Here is a 24,542-nt window from a genome sequence, read left to right as displayed (position 1 = left end):
ACACATTTCACAGCACCCATCATAGCACATACCCTCCCCAATGTCCATAATAATTTTTATAAAAATTTCATCCTTAAATATATAGCAATACAAGCCTTTCTTAAGAAACAAGAAAGGTATCAAATACACAATATAGCCTGACACCTAAAGGAGCTGGAGAAAGAACAAGAAAGAAAGCCTAAACCCCCAGGAGAAGAGAAATAATAAAGATCAAACCAGAAATCAATGAAATAGAAACCAAAAAAACAGTAGAACAAATCAACAAACCTAGCAGCTGGTTCTTTGAAAGAATTAATAAGATTGATAAACCCCCAGCCAGACTTGTCAGAAAGAAAAGAAAAAGGACCCAAATAAATAAGATCATGAATGAAAGGGGAGCAATCACAACCAACACCAAAGAAATACAAACAATTATAAGAACATATTATAAGCAACTATATGCCAGCAAATTTGACAATCTGGAAGAAATGGATGCATTCCTAGAGACATATAAACTACCACAACAGAACCAGGAAGAAATAGAAAACCTAAACAGACCCATAACCAGTAAGGACATTGAAGCAGTCCTCAAAAATCTCACCACAAACAAGAGTCCAGGGCCAGATGGCTTTCTAGGAGAATTCTACCAAACATTATAAGAATTAGTACCTATTCTACAGAAACTGTTCCAAAAAAATAGAAATGGAAGGAAAATGTCCAAACTCATTTTCTGCTGTACAGAAGCTTTTATCTTGATGAAGTCCCAAAAGTTCATCTTGCTTTTTTTTCCCTTGCCTTTGGAGACATGTCGTGCAAGAAGTTGCTGTGGCCAATGTCAAAGAGGTTACTGCGTTTGCTCTCCTCTAGGATTTTAATGGATTCTTGTCTCATATTGAGGTCTTTCATCCATTTGGAGTTTATCTTTGTGTATGGTGTAAGGGATGGTCCAGTTTCATTCATCTATATGTAGCTGTCCAATTTACCCAGCACCACTTATTGAAGAGGCTGTCTTTTTCCATTGGATATTTTTTCCTGATTTATCAAATATTAGTTGACCCTATTGTTCAGGGTCCATTTCTAGCTCTCTATTCTGTCCAGTCAATCTGTGTGTCAGTTTTTCTGCCAGTACCACGTTGTCTTGATGATCACAGCTTTGCAATATAGCCTGAAGTCAGGCATTGTTGTGCTACCAGTTTTGTTTTTCTTTTTCAAAATGTCCGTGGTGATTCAGGGTCTTTTCTGGTTCCACACAAATTTTAGGATTGTTTGCTCCAGCTCTTTGAAAAATGCCAAACTTGTTTTAATATGGATGGCTTTTGAAAGTGTAAGTTGAAAAATGGCCAGCATCACTAGCCATCAGAAAAGTATAAATGGAAACCATAATGAGATACCACCTTACACCAGTTAAAATGGCAAAAATTAGCAAACAAAGAAAGAACAAATATTAGTGAGGATGTGGAGGAGGATGAACCCTCTTACACTGTTGGTGGGAATGCAAGCTGGTACAGCCACTCTGGAAAACTGTATGGAAGTTCCTCAAGATGTTCAAAATAAAGCTACCCTTAGACCCAGAAATTGAACTACTAGGTATATACCACAAAGATACAGATGTAGTGAAAAGAAGGAGTACATGCACCCCAACGTTCATCACAGCAATGACCACAATAGCCAAACTGATGAAGGAGCCAAGATGCCCTTCAACAGACGAATGGATAAAGATGTGGTACATATATATACTGGAATATTATTCAGTCATCAGAAAGGATGAATAACCACCATTTGCATCAACATACATGGAACTGGAGGGGATTAAGCTAAGTGAAATAAGTCAAGCAGAGAAAGACAAGTACCATATGGTTTCACTCATATGTGGAATATAAGCAATAGCACAGAGGATCATAGGGGAAGGGAGGGAAATCTGAAGGGGGAGAAATCAGAGAAGGAGATGAACCATGTGAGACTATGAACCCTGGGAAACAGACCAAGGGTTTCTGAAGGGAAAAGAGTGGGACGAGGAGCTTACAGGGTAAAGGGTACTAAGGAGGGCACATGCTGTTTTGAGCACTGGGTGTCATACATAACCAATGAATCATTGAACACTGCATCAAGAACTAATGATGGGGGCGCATGAGTGGTTAAGTCAGTTAAGTGTCTGCCTTCGGCTCAGGTCATGATCCCAGAGCTCGGGATCGAGCCCCGCATTGGGCTCGCTGCTCAGTGAGGAGCCTGTTTCTCCCTTTCCCACTCCACCTGCTTGTGCTCTGTCTCTCTCTCACTGTCTCTGTCAAATAAATAAGTAAAATCTTTTAAAAAAAAAAAAACAACAACAACTAATGATGTACTATACACAGGCTAATGGAACACAATTTATTTTTTTAATTTTTTATTTTTAATGGAACATAATTTAAATAATTAAGCAAATAAATAAGTAAATAAATTAATAAACAGACATGTCACTTTAAAAAAAAAGATTTCTGTTCAAATGACATATATCCTGCTAAGTTAAATTTCCCTAGACAGCATGAAGGAATAGCCATGAATTGTATTGCTCATATGGGTAAAACTACTAGGGCCTTTTATATAATATCAAAAGAGAGGAAACTATGAAATCACAGTTTTCACATTGGTTTTGTTGTCATTTCTTTTTACTCCTTAACTGCTCTTCCAGATGATGTAGACTTTATCATCGTCCCCTTTAAAACTTAGCCCGTGTATAGTGATGGTAAAGGATAACAATGCCTGTGACATTCACCTGAGCCCAAAATACTTGTGACTCAGACCTGAGCCAATGTTATGAAGGAACTGTTTCCTGTCATTATCAGTGTTATTGTTGATGTTCTTAAAATATAATTGACATCACATTGCATTAATTTCAGGTGGACAATGCAATGTTTCAATATTGCAAAGTGAGCAGAATAAGTTCCATTATCATCCATCACAATATACAAACTTCATTTCATGATGACAACAGTCAAGATCCCCTTTCCTAGCTATGTTCACATCTGCAATACAGCTTCATAGTTATAATCACCATGCTGGACATGACATCCCCACGACTTACTCATTTTATAACTGGGAGTTTGTACCTTTTCATACTTTTGTCTATTTCACCCACTCCCCATGCCCTGGCTCAGACTACTTCTAATCTGCTCTTTTTATCCTCAAATGTGGTTTGGTTTTATCTTATTTTGAGATTCCACATGTAAGTAGGATCATATGGTATTTATCTCTTTCTGCTTAACTTATTTCACATAGAAGAATTCTCTCAGAGTCCACCAATGTTGTCACAAATGACTAGACTTCGTTCATTCTTATGGCTAAATAATATATATAATTTTTTTTGTGTGAAGTCCCATTGTTTTATCTTTACCTTTGTTTCCCTTGCATCAAGAGACATATCTAGAAGTTGTTAGAGCCAATGTCAGAGTTTACTTCCTGAGTTCTCCTATAGTACTTCTTTTTTTAATTTTTTTTATTTTCAGCATAACAGTATTCCTTGTTTTTGCACCACACCCAGTGCTCCATGCGATCCGTGCCATCTCCAATACCCACCACCTGCTTCCCCCAACCTCCCACCCCCCACCACTTCAAACCCCTCAGATTGTTTTTCAGAGTCCATACTCTCTCATGGTGCACCTCCCCTTCCAATTTCCCCCAACTCCCTTCTCCTCTCTAACTCCCCTTGTCCTCCATGTTATTTGTTATGCTCCACAAATAAGTGAAACCATATGATAATTGACTCTCTCTGCTTGACTTATTTCACTCATCATAATCTCTTCCAGTCCCGTCCATGTTGCTACAAAAGTTGGGTATTCATCCTATACTATATATATATAAAAATTTTTTCTTGGCTCCTTCGTCATGGACTAATTAACCACTTACCTGTGGATATTTTGGTGGCTCTCTATTGCATTCCATTGACCTGTGTGTGTTTTATGGAAATATCATGCTGTTTAGGTTACCATCCTTTTAAATATTGTTTGCATCAGAGAGGATGATGCCTCCAATTTTGCTCCTTCCCAAGATAGCTTTGACTAGTCAGGAGCTTTGTGATTCCACAAAAATTGAGCCATATATAAAAAAAAATAAAGGACTGTTTGTTCTATTTCTATAAAATATGCCATTGGAATTTTTTTTTCTTTTCAGCGTAACAGTATTCATTGTTTTTTTACACCACACCCAGTGCTCCATGCAATATGTGCCCTCCCCAACCCATCACCTGGTTACCGCAACCTCCCAGCCGCTGCCCCTTCAAAACCCTCAGGTTGTTTTCCAGGGTTCATAGTCTCTCATGGTTCACCTCTCCTTCCAATTTCCCTCAGCTCCCTTCTCCTCTCCATTTCCCCTTGTCTTCAATGTTATTTGTTATGCTCCACAAATAAGTGAAACCATATGATAATTGATTCTCACTGCTTGATTTATTTCACTCAGCATAACTTCTTCCAGTCCTGTCCATGTTGACACAAAAGTTGGGTATTCAACCTTTCTGATGGAGGCATAATACTCCATAGTGTATATGGACCACATCTACCTTATCCATTCGTCTGTTGAAGGGCATCTTGGTTCTTTCCACAGTTTGGTGACCGTGGCCATTGCCGCTATAAACATTGGGGTACAGATGGCCCTTCTTTTCACTCCATCTGTATCTTTGGGGTAAATACCCAGTAATGCAATGGCAGGGTCATAGGGAAGCTCTATTTTTAATTTCTTGAGGAATCTCCACACGGTTCTCCAAAGTGGCTGCACCAACTTGCATTCCCACCAAAAGTGTAAGAGGATTCCCCTTTCTCCACATCTCCACCAACACATGTTTTTTCCTGCCTTGCTAATTTTGGCCATTCTAACTGGTGTAAGGTGGTATCCCAATGTGGTTTTAATTTGAATCTCCCTGATGGCTAGTGATGATGAACATTTTTCATGTGTCTGATAGCCATTTGTATGTCTTCATTGGAGAAGTGTCTGTTCATATCTTCTGCCCATTTTTTGATATGATTCTCTGTTTTCTGTGAGTTGAGTTTGAGGAGTTCTTTATAGATCCTGGATATCAGCCTTTTGTCTGTACTGTCATTTGCAAATATCTTCTCCCATTCCGTGGGTTGCCTCTTTGTTTTTTTTACTGTTTCCTTTGCTGTGCAGAAGCTTTTGATTTTGATGAAGTCCCAAAAGTTCATTTTTGCTTTCCTTTCCTTTGCCTTTGGAGACATATCTTGAAAGAATTTGCTGTGGCTGATATCTAAGAGGTTACTGCCTATGTTCTCTAGGATTCTGATGGATTCCTGTCTCACGTTGAGGTCTTTTATCCACTTTGAGTTTATCTTTGTGTACGTTGTAAGAGAATGGTCAAGTTTCATTCTTCTGCATATAGTTGTCCAGTTTTCCCAGCACCATTTATTGAAGATACTGTCTTTTTTCCACTGTTTAATTTTTCCTTGTTTGTCGAAGATTAACTGACCATAGAGTTGAGGGTCCATATCTGGGCTCTCTACTCTGTTCCATTGGTCTATGTGTCTGTATTTATGCCAGTACCATACTGTCTTGGTGATCACAGCTTTGTAGTAAAGCTTAAAATCAGGTAGCGTGATGCCCCCAGTTTTCTTTTTGTTTTTAAACATTTCCTTAGCGATTCGGGGTCTCTTCTGTTTCCATACGAATTTTTGAATTATTTGCTCCAGCTCTTTGAAAAATGCTGGTGGAATTTTGATTGGAATGGCATTGAAAGGGTAGATTGCTCTAGGCAGTATACACATTTTAACAATGTTTATTCTTCTGATCCAAGAGCATGGAATGGTCTTCCATCTTTTTGTGTCTTCCTCAATTTCCTTCATGAGTGTTCTGTAGTTCCTCAAGTACAGATCCTTTACCTCTTTCGTTAGGTTGATTCCCAGGTATCTTATGGTTCTTGCTGCTATAGTAAATGGAATCGATTCTCTAACTTCCCTTTCTATATTTTCATTGTTAGTGTATAAGAAATCCATTGATTTCTGTACATTGACTTTGTATCCTGCCACGTTATTGAATTGCTGTATGAGTTCTAGTCGTTTGGGGGTGGAGTCTTTTGGGTTTTCCATATAAAGAAGCATGTCATCTAAGAAGACAGAGAGTTTGACTTCTTCCATGCCTATTTAAATACCTTTTATTTCTCTTTGTTGTCTGATTGCTGTTGCTAGGACTTCTAATACTATGTTAATCCAGACTGATGAGAGTGGGCATCAAGATTAGAGCAGAGAACAATGAGGTAGTAACCAGAGATACAGTAGAACATATCAATGAAACTAGAAGATGGTTTTTTGAAAGAATCAATAAGATAGATAAACAATTGGCCACACTAATCCAAAAGAAAAGAGAGAAAGCCCAAATTAGTAAAATTATGAATGAAAAGGGAGAGATCACAACTAACACCAAGAAAGTAGAAACAATCATCAGAAGTTATTATCAACAGCTATATGCCAATAAGCTAAGCAACCTAGATGAAATGGATGCATTCCTGGAAAACTGTAAACTCCCAAACTTGAACCAGGTAGAAATTGACAACCTGAATAGACCAATATCTAGTAACAAGATTGAAGCAGTGATCAAAAACCTGCCAAAAAACAAGAGCCCAGGACCTGTTGGATTCTCTGGGGAATTCTACCAAACTTCAAAGAAGAAGTAAAGCCTATTCTCCTGAAGCTGTTTCAAAAAATTGAAGCAGAAGGAAAACTTCCAGACTCTTTCTATGAAGCCAGCATTATCCTGATCCCAAAACCAGGTTAAGACCCCACCCACCAAAAAGGAGAATTTCAGACCAATATCACTGATGAATATGGATGCTAAGATTCTCAACAAGATCCTAGCAAACAGGATCCAACAGCACATTCAAAAGATTATCCACCATGACCAGGTGGGATTCATCCCTGGGCTACAAGGATGGTTCAACATTCGCAAATCAATCAATGTGATAGAACAAATCAATAAGAGAAGAGAGAAGAACCACATCGTCCTCTCAGTTGATGCAGAGAAAGCATTTGACAAAATCCAGCATCCATTCCTGATTAAAACACTTCAAAGTATAGGGATAGAGAGAACATTCCTGAACTTCATAAAATCTATTTATGAAAGACCCACAGCAAATATCATCTTCAATGGGAAAAAGCTTGCAGCCATTGGAATTTTGACAGGAATTACGCTGAATCCACAGATTGCTTTGGGTAGTATGGACATTGTAACAGTATTAATTCTTCCAGTCAATGAACAGGGAATATCTTTCTATTTCATTGTGTCGTCTTCAATTTCTTTCAGCAGTATCTTTCAGTTTTCAGTGTACAGGTGTTTCACTTCCTTGTTTAAATTTATTCTTTGACATTTTATTCTTGATAATGCAGCTGTAAATGGGATTGTTTTCCAATTTCTCTTTCTGAGAGTTCCTTGTTAGTGTATGGAGTTGCAACCCATTTTTGTGTATTGACTTTATATCCTCCTGAATTCACTGATTAGTTATAAATGATTTTTTTAGCAAGTCATTGAATTGCATGACACACAAGAAACTAAACAGATTTGAGATACAACACATTCTGAATAAAGTTATGTAAAAATTAAGAGTACATATGCATAAATCAACTCATATATAATTCAAGAAAATGTGCAAAAGCTTTAAAGAATTGTTATATAATTGTAAAAAATGTATTAACCTGAAAAATCTGTTTCCTTATCTCTATCTCAGGTGGATGTTGTTAGGAGTAAATATAGCATTTGAAAATATTTGATGAGCTCAAGAAGTCTTTCATGTACATAAATTTAGGTGTGCATTTGTACATTATTAAATGGAAATACACTCTTACACATGTATGTATAACACAGACTAAATAATCCCATCCTTTGTGTTGAAAGGAAATCTGAAAGGAATTTGGAGAGGATAGAAATCAGAAGAGTGAAACTTTGGGGAGGAGGAGTCAAGATGGCGGAGAAGTAGCAGGCTGAGACTACTTCAGGTAGCAGGAGATCAGCTAGATAGCTTATCTAAAGATTACAAACACCTACAAATCCAACGGGAGATTGAAGAGAAGAACAGCAACTCTAGAAACAGAAAATCAACCACTTTCTGCAAGGTAGGACTGGCGGAGAAGTGAATCCAAAGCGACGGGAAGATAGACCGCGGGGGGGAGGGGCCGGCTCCCGGCGAGCGGCGGAAAACGGAGCACAAAATCGGGACTTTTTTTTTTTTAAGATTTTATTTATTTATTTGACAGAGAGAGATCACAAGTAGACAGAGAGGAAGGCAGAGAGAGAGAGAGAGAGGGAAGCAGGCTTCTTGCTGAGCAGAGAGCCCGATGTGGGACTCGATCCCAGGACCCTGAGATCATGACCCGAGCTGAAGGCAGCGGCTTAATCCACTGAGCCACCCAGGCGCCCCAAAATTGGGACTTTTAAAAGTCTGTTCCGCTGAGGGACATCGCTCCAGAGGCTTAACCGGGGTGAAGCCCACGCGGGGTCAGCGTGGCCTCAGGTCCCGCAGGGTCACAGAAGGATTGGGGGTGTCTGAGTGTCGCAGAGCTCACAGGTATTAGAACGGGGAAGCGAGCTACAGAGACAGAGCCGAGGAGTGACTCTCAGCTCGGGGTTACCTTGAACCGGTCGCAGGCTCGGTCAGCCTGGAGTGCGGCCAGAGGCCAGGGTGGCGGGAGTCATTGGGCGCTGTTCTCTGGGGGCGCACTGAGGAGTGGGGCCCCGGGCTCTCGGCTCCTCCAGGCTGGACACCGGGAGGCCGCCATCTTCATTCCCGTCTTCCAGAACTCTACGGAAAGCGCTCAGGGAACAAAAGCTCCCGAAAGCGAACCCGAGCAGATTACTCAGCCCGGCCCCGGGTCAGGGCGGTGCAACTCCGCCTGGGACAAAGACGCTTGAGAATCACTACAACAGGCCCCTCCCCCAGAAGATCATCAAGAAACCCAGCCAGGACCAAGTTCACCTACCAAGGAGTGCAGTTTCAATACCAAGGAGAGTGGCGGAATTCCAGAGGAGGAGAAAGCAAAGCATGGAACTCATGGCTTTCTCCCCATGATTCTTTAGCCTTGCAGTTAAATTAATTTTTTTTCTTTTCTTTTTCAATTTTTTTTCTTCTTCTGCTAAATTTTTTTAACTTTTACCCTTTTCTTTTTTAACATTTTTTAACTAGTTTATCTAATATATATATTTTTTTCCTTTTTATACTTTTTCTTTATTGGTTTTCTTTTTTTAATTTTTTTTCTTTCTTTCTGAACCTCTTTTTATCCCCTTTCTCCCCCCACCCCATGATTTGGGATCTCTTCTGATTTGGCTAAAGCATATTTTCCTGGGGTTGTTGCCACCCTTTTAGTATTTTACTTGCTCCTTCATAAACTCTTATCTGGACAAAATGACAAGGCGGAAAAATTCACCACAAAAAAAAGAACAAGAGGCAGTACCAAAGGCTAGGGACCTAATCAATACAGACATTGGTAATATGTCAGATCCAGAGTTCAGAATGACGATTCTCAAGGTTCTAGCCAGGCTCGAAAAAGGCAAGGAAGATATTAGAGAAACCCTCTCGGGAGATATAAAAGCCCTTTCTGGAGAAATAAAAGAACTAAAATCTAACCAAGTTGAAATCAGAAGAGTGAAACTTTGAAAAAGCATGAAATTGAAATAATGTAAATACTTAGATACAAATACTAAAACTAATCGGCAAACATTACTTTTAGTAAAGAATACCTTTTTACAAAGAGGCAATGCACAAAATGGGAGAAGATACTTACAAATGACAGTACAGACAAAAGGCTGATATCCAGGATCTATAAAGAACTTCTAAAATTCAACACACACAAAACAGATAATCATATCAAAAAATGGGCAGAAGATATGAACAGACACTTCTCCAATGAAGACATACAAATGGCTATCAGACACATGAAAAAATATTCATCATCACTAGCCATCAGGGAGATTCAAATTAAAACCACATTGGGATATCACCTTACACCAGTTAGAATGGCCAAAATTAGCAAGATGGGAAACAACGTGTGTTGGAGAGGATTTGGAGAAAGGGGAACCCTCTTACACTGTTGGTGGGAATGCAAGTTGGTGCAGCCACTTTGGAGAACAGTGTGGAGATTCCTCAAGAAATTAAAAATAGAGCTTCCCTATGACCCTCCCATTGCATTACCGGGTATTTACCCCAAAGATACAGATGGAGTGAAAAGAAGGGCCATCTGTACCCCAATGTTCATAGGAGCAATGGCCACAGTCGCCAAACTGTGGAAATAACCAATTTGCCCTTCAACAGATGAATGGATAAGGAAGGTGTGGTCCATATACACTATGGAGTATTATGCCTCCATCAGAAAGGTTGAATACCCAACTTTTGTGTCAACATGGACGGGACTGGAAGAGATTATGCTGAGTGAAATAAGCCAAGCAGAGAGAGTCAATTATCATATGGTTTCACTTATTTTTGGAGCATAACAAATAACAAGGAGGACATAGGGAGATGAAGAGGAGAAGGGAGATGAGGGAAATTGGAAGGGGAGGTGAACCATGAGAGACTATGGACTCTGAAAAACAACCTGAGGGTTTTGAAGGGGTGGAGGTGGGAGGTTGGGGGAGCAAGGTGGTGGGTATCATGGAGGGCACGTATGGCATGGAGCACTTGGTGTGGTGCATAAACAATGAATTCTGTTACACAGAAAAGAAATTAATTAAAGAAGAATTCCTTTTTAAATCTCAATGCATAAATGGCTCACAGTCAGAATTTATATTCTAAAAAACATTATATTTAAATGTAAAATCACAGGGCACCTGGCTGCTCAGTCAGTGGAGCAGCAACTCCTTTTCTTTTTCTTTAAAGATCTTGTTTTTAAGTAATCTGTAAAACAATGTGAGGCTCAATCCTACAATCCTGAGATCAAGCGTCACCAACTCCACCATCTGAGCCAATCAGGCAACTGGAGCATGCAACTCCTCATCTCAGGGTCTGAGTTGAAGCCCTACACTGAGCATAGAGATTATTTCAAACCTAAACAAAAAGGGGCACTTGGATTGATCAGTTATTTAAGGGTCCAGCTTTTGATTTTGACTGACAGCATGGTATCAGAGCATGGATTAGAGCTCCATCTCAGGCTCCATGCTGTGAGGAATCTGCTGAAGGATTCTCATTACTACTTCCTTTGCCCCTCCTCTGTTCAGAATAGACACTCTCTCTGTCTCTTTCTCTCTCCAAAATAATAAATTCATTATTTTAAAAAAACAATGAAAGAAAATAAGTAATAAGTAATGTGCATTTAAATATTAGCAATGGGGAATTCACTGTTTCCATTCCATTTCAGCAATGGAGCAGAAGCTCCAAATTGAATTTATATTTTTTTATTCCAGTTAAGGTGGCATTTCAACACAAAGTGCCATTATCCAAGCTTTGAGAAATGAATTAATTGAGAAACCATAATTTGTTTGCTTCAAAACAGTTTTATTGGGTAAATGTCTGTATTACATTCCTATTTCTGCTATAACCAATTACAACACTAGAGACTTCAAAACACAAATTTATGTTCTTACTGTTTTGGAGGTGAGAAGCCTGAAATAAGTGTCAGTGGGCTAAAATCCAGATATCTGCAGGGCCTGGTTCCTTCTGGTTCCTACAGGAGAGACTCTTTTCTTTCCTATTGTAGTTTCTAGTGACAATAGGCATTCTTTGGCTCACTGCCCTTTCTCCAACTTCAAAGCCAGTGACATGGCATCTTCTATCTTTCTAGATACTACTATTCAGCGTTCCTCTCCCAAATTCAGAGGATTCTGATGATTATGTTACTTCCACCAGCATAATCTTGGCCAATCTTAGTTTAAGCCAAGCTGACTAAAAGCCTTATTCCATTTGGTACTTTAACCTTCCTCTTCCTATAAAAAAAAATATATATATATAAGTTTCTAGGTACTAGAATGTATATGACTTAACACTGTGTGTTATACACAACTTATGAAACATTGAACACTACATCAAAAACTAATGATGTACCATAAGTTGCTTAATTGAACACAATAAAAAAAAAAACAGTGTCAAAAGCAAAAACTAATGAAGAGGTTCTTATTCTACCTACTAGAAAGCCTTTCCCAAAAAGTATTTTTTGATTTTTGCTGCCACTCAAGTGTTCTAAGAAATACAGAATTTATCACAGCGCCTAGAATGACTGAATACACTAGTTATTCAAAATTTTATGCAAACAAGATTCTTTTCTGAGGAAGATATACAACTACCTGCACCTTACTCTATCATAGGATCACAGCTTTGCTACTCAAAGAGTGGCCCACAGACCATGACATGACAGCACCAACATCACTCAGGAGCTTGTTAGAAATGATGGACTTGTGGGTCCACCAGCAGCTGCTAATCATACTTTAAGCTAGAATCCTAGGTGATTCCTATGCACTTTGAAGTTGGAGAAGTGCTGGGCTAGAGTACATTTTCACACATTCTCAATCTGAACTTTACGGCATGGTCTTTCTTTGTGTTGGGAGTTGTTCTGCTCATTGGAAGTGTTTCGCATACCTCAGACATTGCCAGATATGCCCAGGGGAAAAACACACCTCTGCTTGGGACCACTGGCACAGAGTTTGAGAACAAGGAGCATCCTGAGAGGAAGTAATCAACATCCATCCTTTTCCACAATGACAACTTTGAGAATTCTTCAAGCCCCATTGATTCCATGGGGGAATGGAGTTCACACTAGTGCTTCCTCACAGAATGGCTTTTATAAAAATTAAATCAGACAGCACCAATATGGTGTTAACTCGGATTATAGTGCAGAGAAAGTTCTAAATATATCTCTTACAATTAACAAACATTTTGTAGTGACATTCTAAGTCATAGTCTGAACTTTTGTTAGAACCATGAAATTCCTAATTGTTTTGTCAAAAATTTGGCAAAAAATTGTTTTGGCAAAAGGACTGTAGAGTCAAGGATTTTATAATTAAAGGAACAAAATTTCATCTTTGTTGAAAAGGGGAAAAGCAATGCTCTAGAGATATCAGGAGTTGTGTCTCCATCATAAGTAAGTCAATGTTTTGGGACTCAAGGGACCTAATCAAGGCTCACTCCCCAGTCTTAAACAGGAGAAAATTAACATTCATGTGTGTGATAAGGAGTTGGAAGTTAGATCTCTGAAAGGCAGAAGAAGCCATAGAAAAAAGTAAGAAAATCTGACTTCACCTGGTTTATCACCTAGTCTCCTAGGAAAAAAATTCACAAGAAAAATGTCCTTAGTGTCCAAACTGGTATCCCTCAGGGAAATCACATGCCTAAAGATGGGAGGAAGAAGAGGGAAATGTGCTTAATGATCAGACCAAAGTAGCTGTAAATAGTTCCTCTGCTGCAGTCCCCCAGCAGAGACAACCTTGGATTGGACAAGACCTGGGCATTTCTTGTGCAGACCTAAGTCTGCATGGGGAACTGAAATTTGACCCATTCCTGCTCTCTTGTCTGGGGACAGAGCTTCATCTTCCACCGTCTACCAACTGGACAGGTATTTTGATTTCCATGTAGAGACCTTCCTCACAGAGACCCCATCTAGATAAGTTTTACCACCCAGTAGGGATTGAAGGAGAAAGTCAGGAGAATGAAAGTCAAAAGCATCTACCTGAGGTCACCTGAGGGCCAATCCAGCCTAGCCCAGAGCTGAGAGTTTGTTGTGGTTGTTTGCTGGCTTGATTAAGAAATTCACTGATTTAATCATTAATGTATTTGTAATGCTAAAAATAGAAGTTAATGCTGAGTTCAGAAATACAAAGTTCAACATTAACAACTAAATCATAATAATGGAAACCCAATAAGACAAGGGATGGGAAGCATAAAATAGGACATGAGACCAAGGATATTTTCAGGTAACTGTGGTAGAAAAGTCAAGTCATAGCTGTGGAGGGACATACAATGAAGTGAGGATATGTCCTTTCATTTTTAAGTTGGGACATAGTAGACTACATTTTTGTACTAAGGAGAAAATTCCTGACAAAAGAATTCTCGCTGGTACATCTCTGTAAGAGCAGTACATGAAGCATAATATCACAGTACCTCCTCACTCTTGAGTATTCAAGTGAAAATTTTTTACATGTATTATGTGAAAAGGGGTATTCTAGTGAGCTTTCTTTAAAATTATCCCACTACCTGTGAGCCTGAACATAGCCTGGCCTAGCTAGCCACTCACTTTTTCTGTAGAATATTCTCTGTGGGAGTCCATGGTGTTTGAAGTGGGATCAGAGTGATTTTATTCCTGTTTTTCATTACATTCTTTTTTTACTACTGTGTTCTGTTTTTCACCATACAGTATATCATTTGTTTTTAATGTGGTCTTCCATGGTTTATTGTTTCCATATAACACGCAGGGCTCCATGCAATACATTCCATCCTTAATTGCTCTTGATTTCACCAATTTAACTACTTGCCATTTTGCTTTTTTATCTATGTGTAGATATATTTGTAAGCTGTGAGCTTTTTTCCATTGAAGATGATATTTGCTGTGGGTTTTTCATCGACAGATTTTATGAGGTTCAGGAATGTTCCCTCTATCCTAATATTTTGAAGTGTTTTAATAAGGAACGGATGTTGAATTTTGTCAAATGCTTTTTACATCAATTGAGAGGACCATGTGGTTCTACTCTCTTCTCTTATTGATTTGTTCTATCACATTGATTTGCAAATGTTGAATCATCCTTCTAACCCAGGGATGAATCCCACGTGGTCAAGCTGGATAATCTTTTTAATGTGCTGTTGGATCCTATTTGCTAGGATCTTGTTGAGAATCTTAGCATCCGTATTCATCAGTGATATTGGTCTGAAATTCTCCTTTTTGGTGGGTGGGGCTTTGCCTGGTTTGGGGATCAAGGTAATGCTGGCTTCTTAAAAGAGTCTGAAAGTCTTCCTTCTGCTTCAAATTTTTGAAACAGCTTCAGGAGAATAGGTGTTATTTCTTCTTTGAAAGTTTGGTAGAATTCCCCAGAGAATCCATCAGGTCCTGAGCTCTAGTTTTTTGGGAAGTTTTTAATCACTGCTTCAATCTCATTACTAGATATCGGTCTATTCAGGTTGTCAATTTTTTCCTGGTTCAATGTTGGGAGTTCATAGTTTTCAAGAAATATATCCATTTCATCTAGGTTGCTTAACTTACTGGCATATAACTGTTGATAATAATTTCTGATGACTGTCTCTATTTCCTTGGTGTTAGTTCTGATCTTTCCCTTTTCATTCATAATTTTATTAATTTGGGGCTTTTATCTTCTCTTTTGGATTTGTATGGCCAATGGTTTATCAATCTACTGATTCTTTCAAAAAAACAGCATCCAGTTTCATTGATGCATTTTATTGTATCTCTAATTTCCACCTCATTGATCTCTGCTCTAATCTTGATTATTTTTCTTCTTGTGTGTTAGGTGGCTTAATTTGTTGTTGATTCTCCAGTTATATAAGGTGTAGAGACAGCTGGTGTATTCTAGATTTTTCAAATTTTTTGAGGGAGGCCTGAATGGCTATGTATTTCCACCTGAGGACCAGGTTTGCTGTATCCCCTGGTTTTGGACCAAGTGTCTTCATTCACATTGGATTCCATGAATTCTTTTAAGTTCTTCTTTGATCTCCTGGTTGATCCAAGCATTCTTTTTTTTTTTTTTTTGTCATTGCAGCATAACAGTATTCATTGCTTTTGCACCACACCCAGTGATCCAAGCAATCCGTGCCCTCCCTAATACCAACCACCTAGTTACCCCAACCTCCCACCCCCAGCCCCTTCAAAGCCCTCAGATTTTTTTTCAGAGTCCATTGTCTCTCATGGTTCACCTCCCCTTCCTATTTCCCTCAAATCCGTTCTCCTCTCTATCTCCCCTTGTCCTCCATGTTTTTTGTTATGCTCCACAAATAAGTGAAACCATATAATAATTGACACTCTCTGCTTGACTGATTTCACTCAGCATAATCTCTTTCAGTCCTGTCCATGTTGCTACAAAAGTTGGGGATTCATCCTTTCTGATGGAGGCATAATACTCCATAGTGTATATGGACCACATCTTCCTTATCCATTCGTCCACTGAAGGGTATCTTGGTTCTTTCCACAGTTTGGCGACCGTGGCCATTGCTGCTATAAACATATGGGTACAGATGGCCCTTCTTTTCACTCCATCTGTATCTTTGGGGTAAACACCTAGTAGTGCAATAGCAGGGTCATAGGGAAGCTCTATTTTTAATTTCTGAAGGAAACTCCACACTGTTTTCCAAAGTGGCTGCACCAACTTGCATTCCCACCAAAAGTGTAAGAGGATTCCCCTTTCTCCACATATCCTCCAACACACGTTGTTTCCTGTCTTGCTAATTTTGGCCATTCTAACTGGTATAAGGTGGTAACTCAATGTGGTTTTTGTTGTTGTTGTTGTTGTTGTTGTTGTTGTTTTTTATTTTTTTTATTTTTTTTTAATTTTTTTATTTTTTTCAGCATAACAGTATTCATTATTTTTGCGCCACACCCAGTGCTCCATGCAATCCGTGCCCTCTACAATACCAACCACCTAGTTACCCCAACCTCCCACCCCCAGCCCCTTCAAAGCCCTCAGATTTTTTTCAGAGTCCATTGTCTCTCATGGTTCACCTCCCCTTCCTATTTCCCTCAAATCCGTTCTCCTCTCTATCTCCCCTTGTCCTCCATGTTTTTTGTTATGCTCCACAAATAAGTGAAACCATATAATAATTGACACTCTCTGCTTGACTGATTTCACTCAGCATAATCTCTTTCAGTCCTGTCCATGTTGCTACAAAAGTTGGGGATTCATCCTTTCTGATGGAGGCATAATACTCCATAGTGTATATGGACCACAGCTTCCTTATCCATTCATCCGTTGAAGGGCATCTTGGTTCTTTCCACAGTTTGGCGACCGTGGCCATTGCTGCTATAAACATTGGGGTACAGATGGCCCTTCTTTTCACTATATCTGTACCTTTGGGGTAAATACCCAGTAGTGCAATTGCAGGGTCATAGGGAAGTTCTATTTTTAATTTCTTGAGGAAACTCCACACTGTTCTCCAAAGAGGCTGCACCAACTTGCATTCCCACCAACAGTGTAAGAGGGTTCCCCTTTCTCCACATCCCCTCCAACACACGTTGTTCCTGTCTTGCTAATTTTGGCCATTCTAAGTGGTATAAGGTGGTATCTCAATGTGGTTTTAATTTGAATCTCCCTGATGGCTAGTGATGATGAACATTTTTTCATGTGTCTGATAGCCATTTGTATGTCTTCATTGGAGAAGTGTCTGTTCATATCTTCTGCCCAGTTTTTGATATGATTGTCTGTTTTTTGTGTGTTGAGTTTGAGGAGTTCTTTATAGATCCTGGATATCAACCTTTTGTCTGTACTGTCATTTGCAAATACCTTCTCCCATCCATGGGTTGCCTCTTTGTTTTCTTGACTGTTTCCTTTGCTGTGCAGAAGCTTTTGATTTTGATGAAGTCCCAAAAGTTCGTTTTCACTTTTGTTTCCTTTGCCTTTGGAGACATATCTTGAAAGAAGTTGCCGTGGCTGATGTCGAAAGGTTACATCCTATATTATCCTCTAGGATTCTGATGGATTCCTGTCTCACGTTGAAGTCTTTTATGCATTTTGACATTATATTTGTGTATGGTGTAAAGAGAATGGTCAAATTTAATTCTTCTACATATAGCTGTCCAGTTTTCCCAGCACCACTTATTGAAGAGACTGTCTTTTTTCCACTGTATATTTTTTCCTGTTTTATCGAACATTATTTTCCCATAGAGTTGAGGGTCCATATCTGGGCTCTCTACTCTGTTCCACTGGTCTACGTGTCTGTTTTTATGCCAGTACCATGCTGTCTTGGTGATCACAGCTTTGTAGTAAAGCTTAAAATCAGGTAACATGGTGCCCCCAGTTGTATTTTGGTTTTTCAATATTTCCTTAGTGATTCGGGGTTTCTTCTGGTTCCATACAAATTTTTGGATTATTTGCTCCAGCTCTTTGAAAAATACCAGTGGAATTTTGATCAGAATGGCATTAAACGTATAGATTGCTCTAGGCAGTATAGACATTTTTTTAAATCATGTTTTTTATTTATTTCCAGCATAACAGTATTCCTTGTTTTTGCACCACACCCAGTGCTCCATACAAACCGTGCACTCTCTAATATGCACCACCTGGTTCCCCCAACCTCCCACACCCCCACCTCTTCAAACCCTTCAGATTGTTTTTCAGAGTCCATAGTCTCTCATTGTTCACCACCCCTTCCAATTTCCCCCAACTCCCTTCTCCTAACTCCTCACGTCCTCCATGCTACTTGTTATGCTCCACAAATAAGTGAAACCATATGATAATTTACTCTCTCTGCTTGGCTTATTTCACTCAGCATAATCTCTTCCAGTCCCATCCATGTTGCTACAAAAGTTGGGTATTCATCCTTTCTGATGGAGGCATAGTACTCCGTAGTGTATATGGACCACATCTTCCTTATCCATTCGTCCATTGAAGGGCATCTTGGTTCTTTCCACAGTTTGGCAACCGTGGCCATTGCTGCTATAAACATTGGGGTACAGGTGGCCCTTCTATTCACTACATGTGATCTTTGGGGTAAATACCCAGTAGTACAATTGCAGGGTCACAGGGAAGTTCTATTTTTAATTTCTTAAAGAATCTCCATACTGGTGTAAGGTGATATATCATGACATGAACAGACAGTTTTCCAAATAAGACATACAAATGGCTATCAGACACATGAAAAAATGTCCATCATCACTAGCCATCAGGGAGATTCAAATTAAAACCACATTGAAATACCACCTTATACCAGTTAAAATGGCCAAAATTAGCAAGACAGGAAACAGCATGTGTTGGAGGGGTGTGGAGAATGGGGAACCCTCTTACACTCTTGATGGGAATGCAAGTTGGTGCAGCCACTTTGGATAACAGTGTGGAGATTCCTCAAGAAATTAAAGATAGAACTTCTGTACCCCAATGTTTATAGCAGCAATGGCTACGGTCACCAAAATGTGGAAAGAACCAAGATGCCCTTCAACGGACGAATGGATATGGAAGCTGTGGTCCATATACACAATGGAATATTGTGCCTCCATCATAAATAATGAATACTCAACTTTTGTAGCAACATGGATGGGACTGGAAGAGAATATGCTGAGTGAAATAAGTCAAGCAGAGAGAGTCAATATTCATATGGTTTCTCTTATTTGTGGAGCATTACAAATGGCATGGAGGACAAGGGGAGTTAGAGTGGAGAAGGGAGTTGGGGGAAATTGGAAGGGGAGGTGAACCATGAGAGACTATGGACTTTGAAAAACAATATGAGGGTTTTGAAGGGGCGCGGGTGATAGGTTGGGGGAACCAGGTGGTGGGTACTGGAGAGGGCACAGATTGCATGGAGCACTGTGTGTGGTGCAAAATCAATGAATACTGCTATGCTGAAAATAAATTTTAAAAAAAACCACATTGAGATACCACCTTACACTACTTAGAATTGCCAAAATTAGCAAGACAGGAAACGACATGTGTTGGGATGTGGAGAAAGGGGAACCCTCTTACACTGTTGGTGGGAATGCAAGTTGGTGCAGCCACTTTGGAAAACAGTGTGGAGATTCCTCAAGAAATTAAAAATAGAACTTCCCTATGACCCTGCAATTGCACTACTGGGTATTTACCCCAAAGATACAGATGGAGTGAAAAGAAGGGCCATCTGTACCCCAATGTTTATAGCAGCAATGGCCACGGTCGCCAAACTGTGGAAAGAACCAAGATGCCCTTCAATGGACGAATGGATAAGGAAGATGTGGTCCATATACACTATGGAGTATTATGCCTCCATCAGAAAGGATGAATCCCCAACTTTTGTAGCAACATGGACGGGACTGGAAGAGATTATGCTGAGTGAAATAAGTCAAGCAGAGAGAGTCAATTATCATATGGTTTCACTTATTTGTGGAGCATAAGAAATAGCATGGTGGACAACGCAGAGATGGAGAGAAGGGAGTTGAGGGAAATTTGAAGGGGTGATGAACCATGAGAGACTATGGACTCTGAACAACAATCTGAGGGATTTGAAGGGGCCAGGAGTGAGAGGTTGAATGAACCAGGTGGTGGGTATTGGAAAGGGTACGGATTGCATGGAGCACTGGGTGTGGTGCAAAAACAATGAATACTGTTATGCTGAAAATAAATTTTTTTTAAAATTTTAGAAATAATTAATTTATTAATTAATTAATGCACAGAAGTAAGTTGCACTTCTCTACACCAGCAATGAGGCAGAAGAAAGAGAAATTAAGGAATCAATCCCATTTACAATTGCACAAAAACCATACGATACCTAGGAATAGATCTAACCAAAGAGGTAAATTATCTGTACTCTGAAAACTATAGAAATCTTATAAAAGAAATAGAGGGTGATAGAAAGAAATGGAAAAACATTCTATGCTCATGGACTGGAAGAACAAATTTTGTTAAAATATCTGCTACCCAAAGCACAGACGTTCAACGTGATCTGTATGAAAATACCATCAACATCTTTCACAGAGGTGGAACAAAGAATCCTAAAATTTGGAACCAATAAAGACCCCAAATAGCCAAAGGAATGTTGAAAAGGAAAACCAAACCTGGAGATGTCACAATATTAGACTTCAATCTGTATTACATAACTGTAATCATGAAGACAGTATGGTACTGGCATAAAAAGAGACACATAGATTAATGGAACATAATAGAAAACCCAGAAGTAGACCCTCAATTCTATGGTCAACTGATCTTTCAAAGCAAGAACAAATATTCAATGGAAAAAGGCAGTTTCTTCAAGAAATGGTGTTGGGAAAATTGGGCAGCCACATACTGAAGCAAAAGACTGGAACATTCTCTCACACTGTTCACAAATATCAATTCAAAATGGATGAAAGATCTAAATGTGAGACAGGAATCAACAAAATCCTTGAGGAGAACCTCTTTGACCTCAGCTACAGCAACTTCTTCTCCAAAGGCAAGGGAAACAAAACCAAAATGAACTACCAGGGCCTCATCAAAATAAAAAGCTTTTGCACAGCAAAGGAAAGAGTCAACAAAACTAAAAGACAAACTATAGAATGGGAGAATATACTTGAAATGTCTTATCAGATAAAGGGGTAGCATGCAAAATCTACAAAGAATGCATTGAACTCAACCCTTCTCCAAAAAAAAAAAAAATCCAGTTAAGAAATGGGAAGAAGACATGAACAGACATTTTTCCAAAAAGGACATACAAATGGCCAAAAGAACCATTAAAAAATGTTCAACATCATCCAACATCAGGGAAATACAAATCAAAACCACAATGAGATCTGGCTTTACACTGGTCAGATGGCTTAAATTAACAACTTGGGAAACAACAGACATTGACCCAGATGCAGAGAAATGGGAGCCCTCTCACACTTTTGGTGGGAATGCAAACTGATGCAGCCACTCTGGGAAACAGTATGCAAGTTCCTCAAAAAGTTAAAAAGACCTACCCTATGACCCATCAATTGCACTACTCAGTATTTATCCAAAGGATACAAAGTGATCTGAAGGGACACTTGCACCCCAATGTTCATAGCAATGTCCACAATAGCCAAAGTATAGAAAGAGCCCAGATGTCTTTCAACAGATAAATGAATAAAGAAGAGGTGATACACACACACACACACACACACACACACACACACACACACACACACTAACTCACTCACTCACACATATATGCATGTTTGCTGGAATATTACACAGTCATCAAAAAGAATGAAATCATTCCATTTGCAATAATGTTGATGGAACTAGAGTGTATTATGCTAGGCAACATCAGTCAGTTAGAGAAAGACAAATACCATAGAATTTCATTCATATGTGAAATTTAACATAAGAGATGAATATGGGGGAGGGAAGGATAAATTAAAAAAAAGACAAAAATTGAGAGGGAGTAAGAGACTTTTTTAAAGATTGTATTTATTTATTTGACAGACAGAGATTACAAGTAGGTGGAGAGGCAGGCAGAGAAAGAGATGAGGAAGCAGGCTCCCCATTGAGCAGGGAGCCCAATGTGGGGTTTGATCCCAGGAACCTGGGACCATGACCTGAGGCGAAGGCAGCGACTTTAACCCACTGAGCCACCCAGGCACCACAGGAGTAAGAAACTTAACTTAGGGAACAAACTGAGGGCTGCTGGAGGAGAGGTCGGTAGAAGGAAAGGATAACTGGGTAATGGGAATTAAGGATGATGCTTGATGGAATGAGCACTGGGTGTTATTTGCAACTGTTGAGCCACTAAATTCTACCTCTGAAACTAATTTTTTTAAAAATTGTGAAATTGGCTTAAGCCTAAACTAGTGTTAAGACTGGAGAATTAGTAAACACAAATCCTATTTAAAAAAAAAAAAAAACTTTTATATTATAAAAATGGAATCAAAACCAATAAGTAGGGGCACCTGAGTGGCTCAGTTGGTTAAACATCCAACTCTTGATTTCAGCTCAGGACATGATCTCAAGGTTGTGAAATCAAGTTCTTTGTAGGTTTTCCTGTTGGGCATGGATCCTTCTTGAGATTCTGTCTCTCACTCTGCCCCTTCCCCACTTTACCCCACTTGCTCTCTCTCTCTCTCTCTCTCTCTCTCTCTGTCTCTATATCTTTCAAAAACAAAACCAAACAAGCAAATCAACTAAAACCAATGGAGAAAGCAAGCTTTTGATAGAAATAGTGCTTGGACAATTTTTATTAGTTAGAAGCAAAATAATATTAAATTTCTATCTTTTTTTCCTTTTGGCATTTTATTTTTTATTTTTTTATTATACTCAATTATCCAACATATAGTACATCATTAGTTTTGGATGTACTGTTCAATGAATCCTTAGTTGTGTATATTAACATGAACCATTTGTTGGCATAAAGTGAGCGAAATTTTAGAAAAACAATATGACTAAAATAAACTTGTTGAAAAAATATAAAATACAGTTGAACTGTAGAAGAGAGATTAGATTAATTCTTTGATTATAAAGAAGATGGAAGAACTGAGAATATCACTGATGGACTCCTGTGGGTGAAAAGCTATAGGCCCAATAATAAAGAAAATATAAAAACAAGTGTAAAACTAGGGAAAATATTTAGAACACATTAGATATTACAAACCAAAAAGTGTAGACATGTAAAAAGTTCTTTTAAACCAATTAGAATAAAAATAGTTAAAATGAGAAATGATCTAAGGACACAAACCAAAAGTATGGAAATAGTACATGTGAATAAAAATATTTTTTAATTTATTTCTTTTTTTACTTTATTTTATTTTTTCAGTGTTCCAAGATTCATTATTTATGCATCACACTCAGTGAATAAATACATAAACACAAAAATGTGCTAAGCTTTGTAACAAGCAAATGAAGTGAAACTGTAATATTAAGTAAACCTTGATAAATCTCAGTGCAGGGTTGGATTTATTTCTAATGCTGCAGCCCCCAGAGACAGAACATATCTTAGCTGGGTTGCTGATTTCTAGAAGTGTGCATTTATGTGTTAGGGGTAACACTGTTATAATAAGATTTTCCTGGAGGCAACATAACATGATGCCTGAGAGAGCATCTGAACCAAGGAGCCCTCCACAGACCTAAGAAGGGGTGAGCCTTTTTACCACACCCTTGATCTTAAGTGAGTCAACTAGATGTCAAAAGCTCCAACTCCTCCATAACAAAAAACAAATGATATAAATCACATAAGTATTATTGGAAAACTTAAATGAAGTAATGTGTATAAACACTTGCAGAGCTATTATATATTATATATATATATATATATATATATATATATATATATAAAATTTTTGTTGTTGTTGTTGTTGTTGTTATCGAGATCCATATCGATAACCAAATTTCCTGGAACACCTGGGTAGTTGAGTTAACTGGCTGACTCTCGATCTCAGCTCAGGTCCTCAGTTCAGCCCCACCTTGGGTCCTCCCAGGGCATGGAGCCTACTAAAAACAAACAAGCAAACAAAAAAACACCAAATTTGTTTTCTGGCTCAAAAGCTTTCATTAAATCAATACTTTTTTTTATCTTTTTTTAAATTATTTATTTTCAGCATAAAAGTATTCATTGTTTTTGTACTACACCCAGTGCTCCATGCAATCTGTGCCCTCTCTAATACCCACCACCTGGTTCCCCTACCTTCCACGCCCCCCACAACTCTTCAAACCCTTCAAATTGTTTTTCAGAGTCCATAGTCTCCCATGGTTCACCTCCCCTTCCAATTTCCCTCAACTCCCTTCCCCTAACTCACCCTGTCCTCCATGCTAATTGTTATGCTCCACAAATAAGTGAAACCATATGATAATTGACTCTCTCTGCTTGACTTATTTCACTCAGCATAATCTCTTCCAGTCCCGTCCATGTTGACACAAAAGTTGGGTATTCATCCTTTCTGATGGAGGCATAATACTCCATAGTGTATATGGACCACAGCTTCCTTATCCATTCATCCGTTGAAGGGCATCTTGGTTCTTTCCACAGTTTGGCGACCATAGCCATTGCTGCTATAAACATTGGGGTACAG

The sequence above is a fragment of the Lutra lutra genome, chromosome 1 (assembly GCF_902655055.1).
Source record: "Lutra lutra chromosome 1, mLutLut1.2, whole genome shotgun sequence".
NCBI classification, from domain to species: domain Eukaryota; kingdom Metazoa; phylum Chordata; class Mammalia; order Carnivora; family Mustelidae; genus Lutra; species Lutra lutra.
This window is presented reverse-complemented; position numbering follows the sequence as displayed.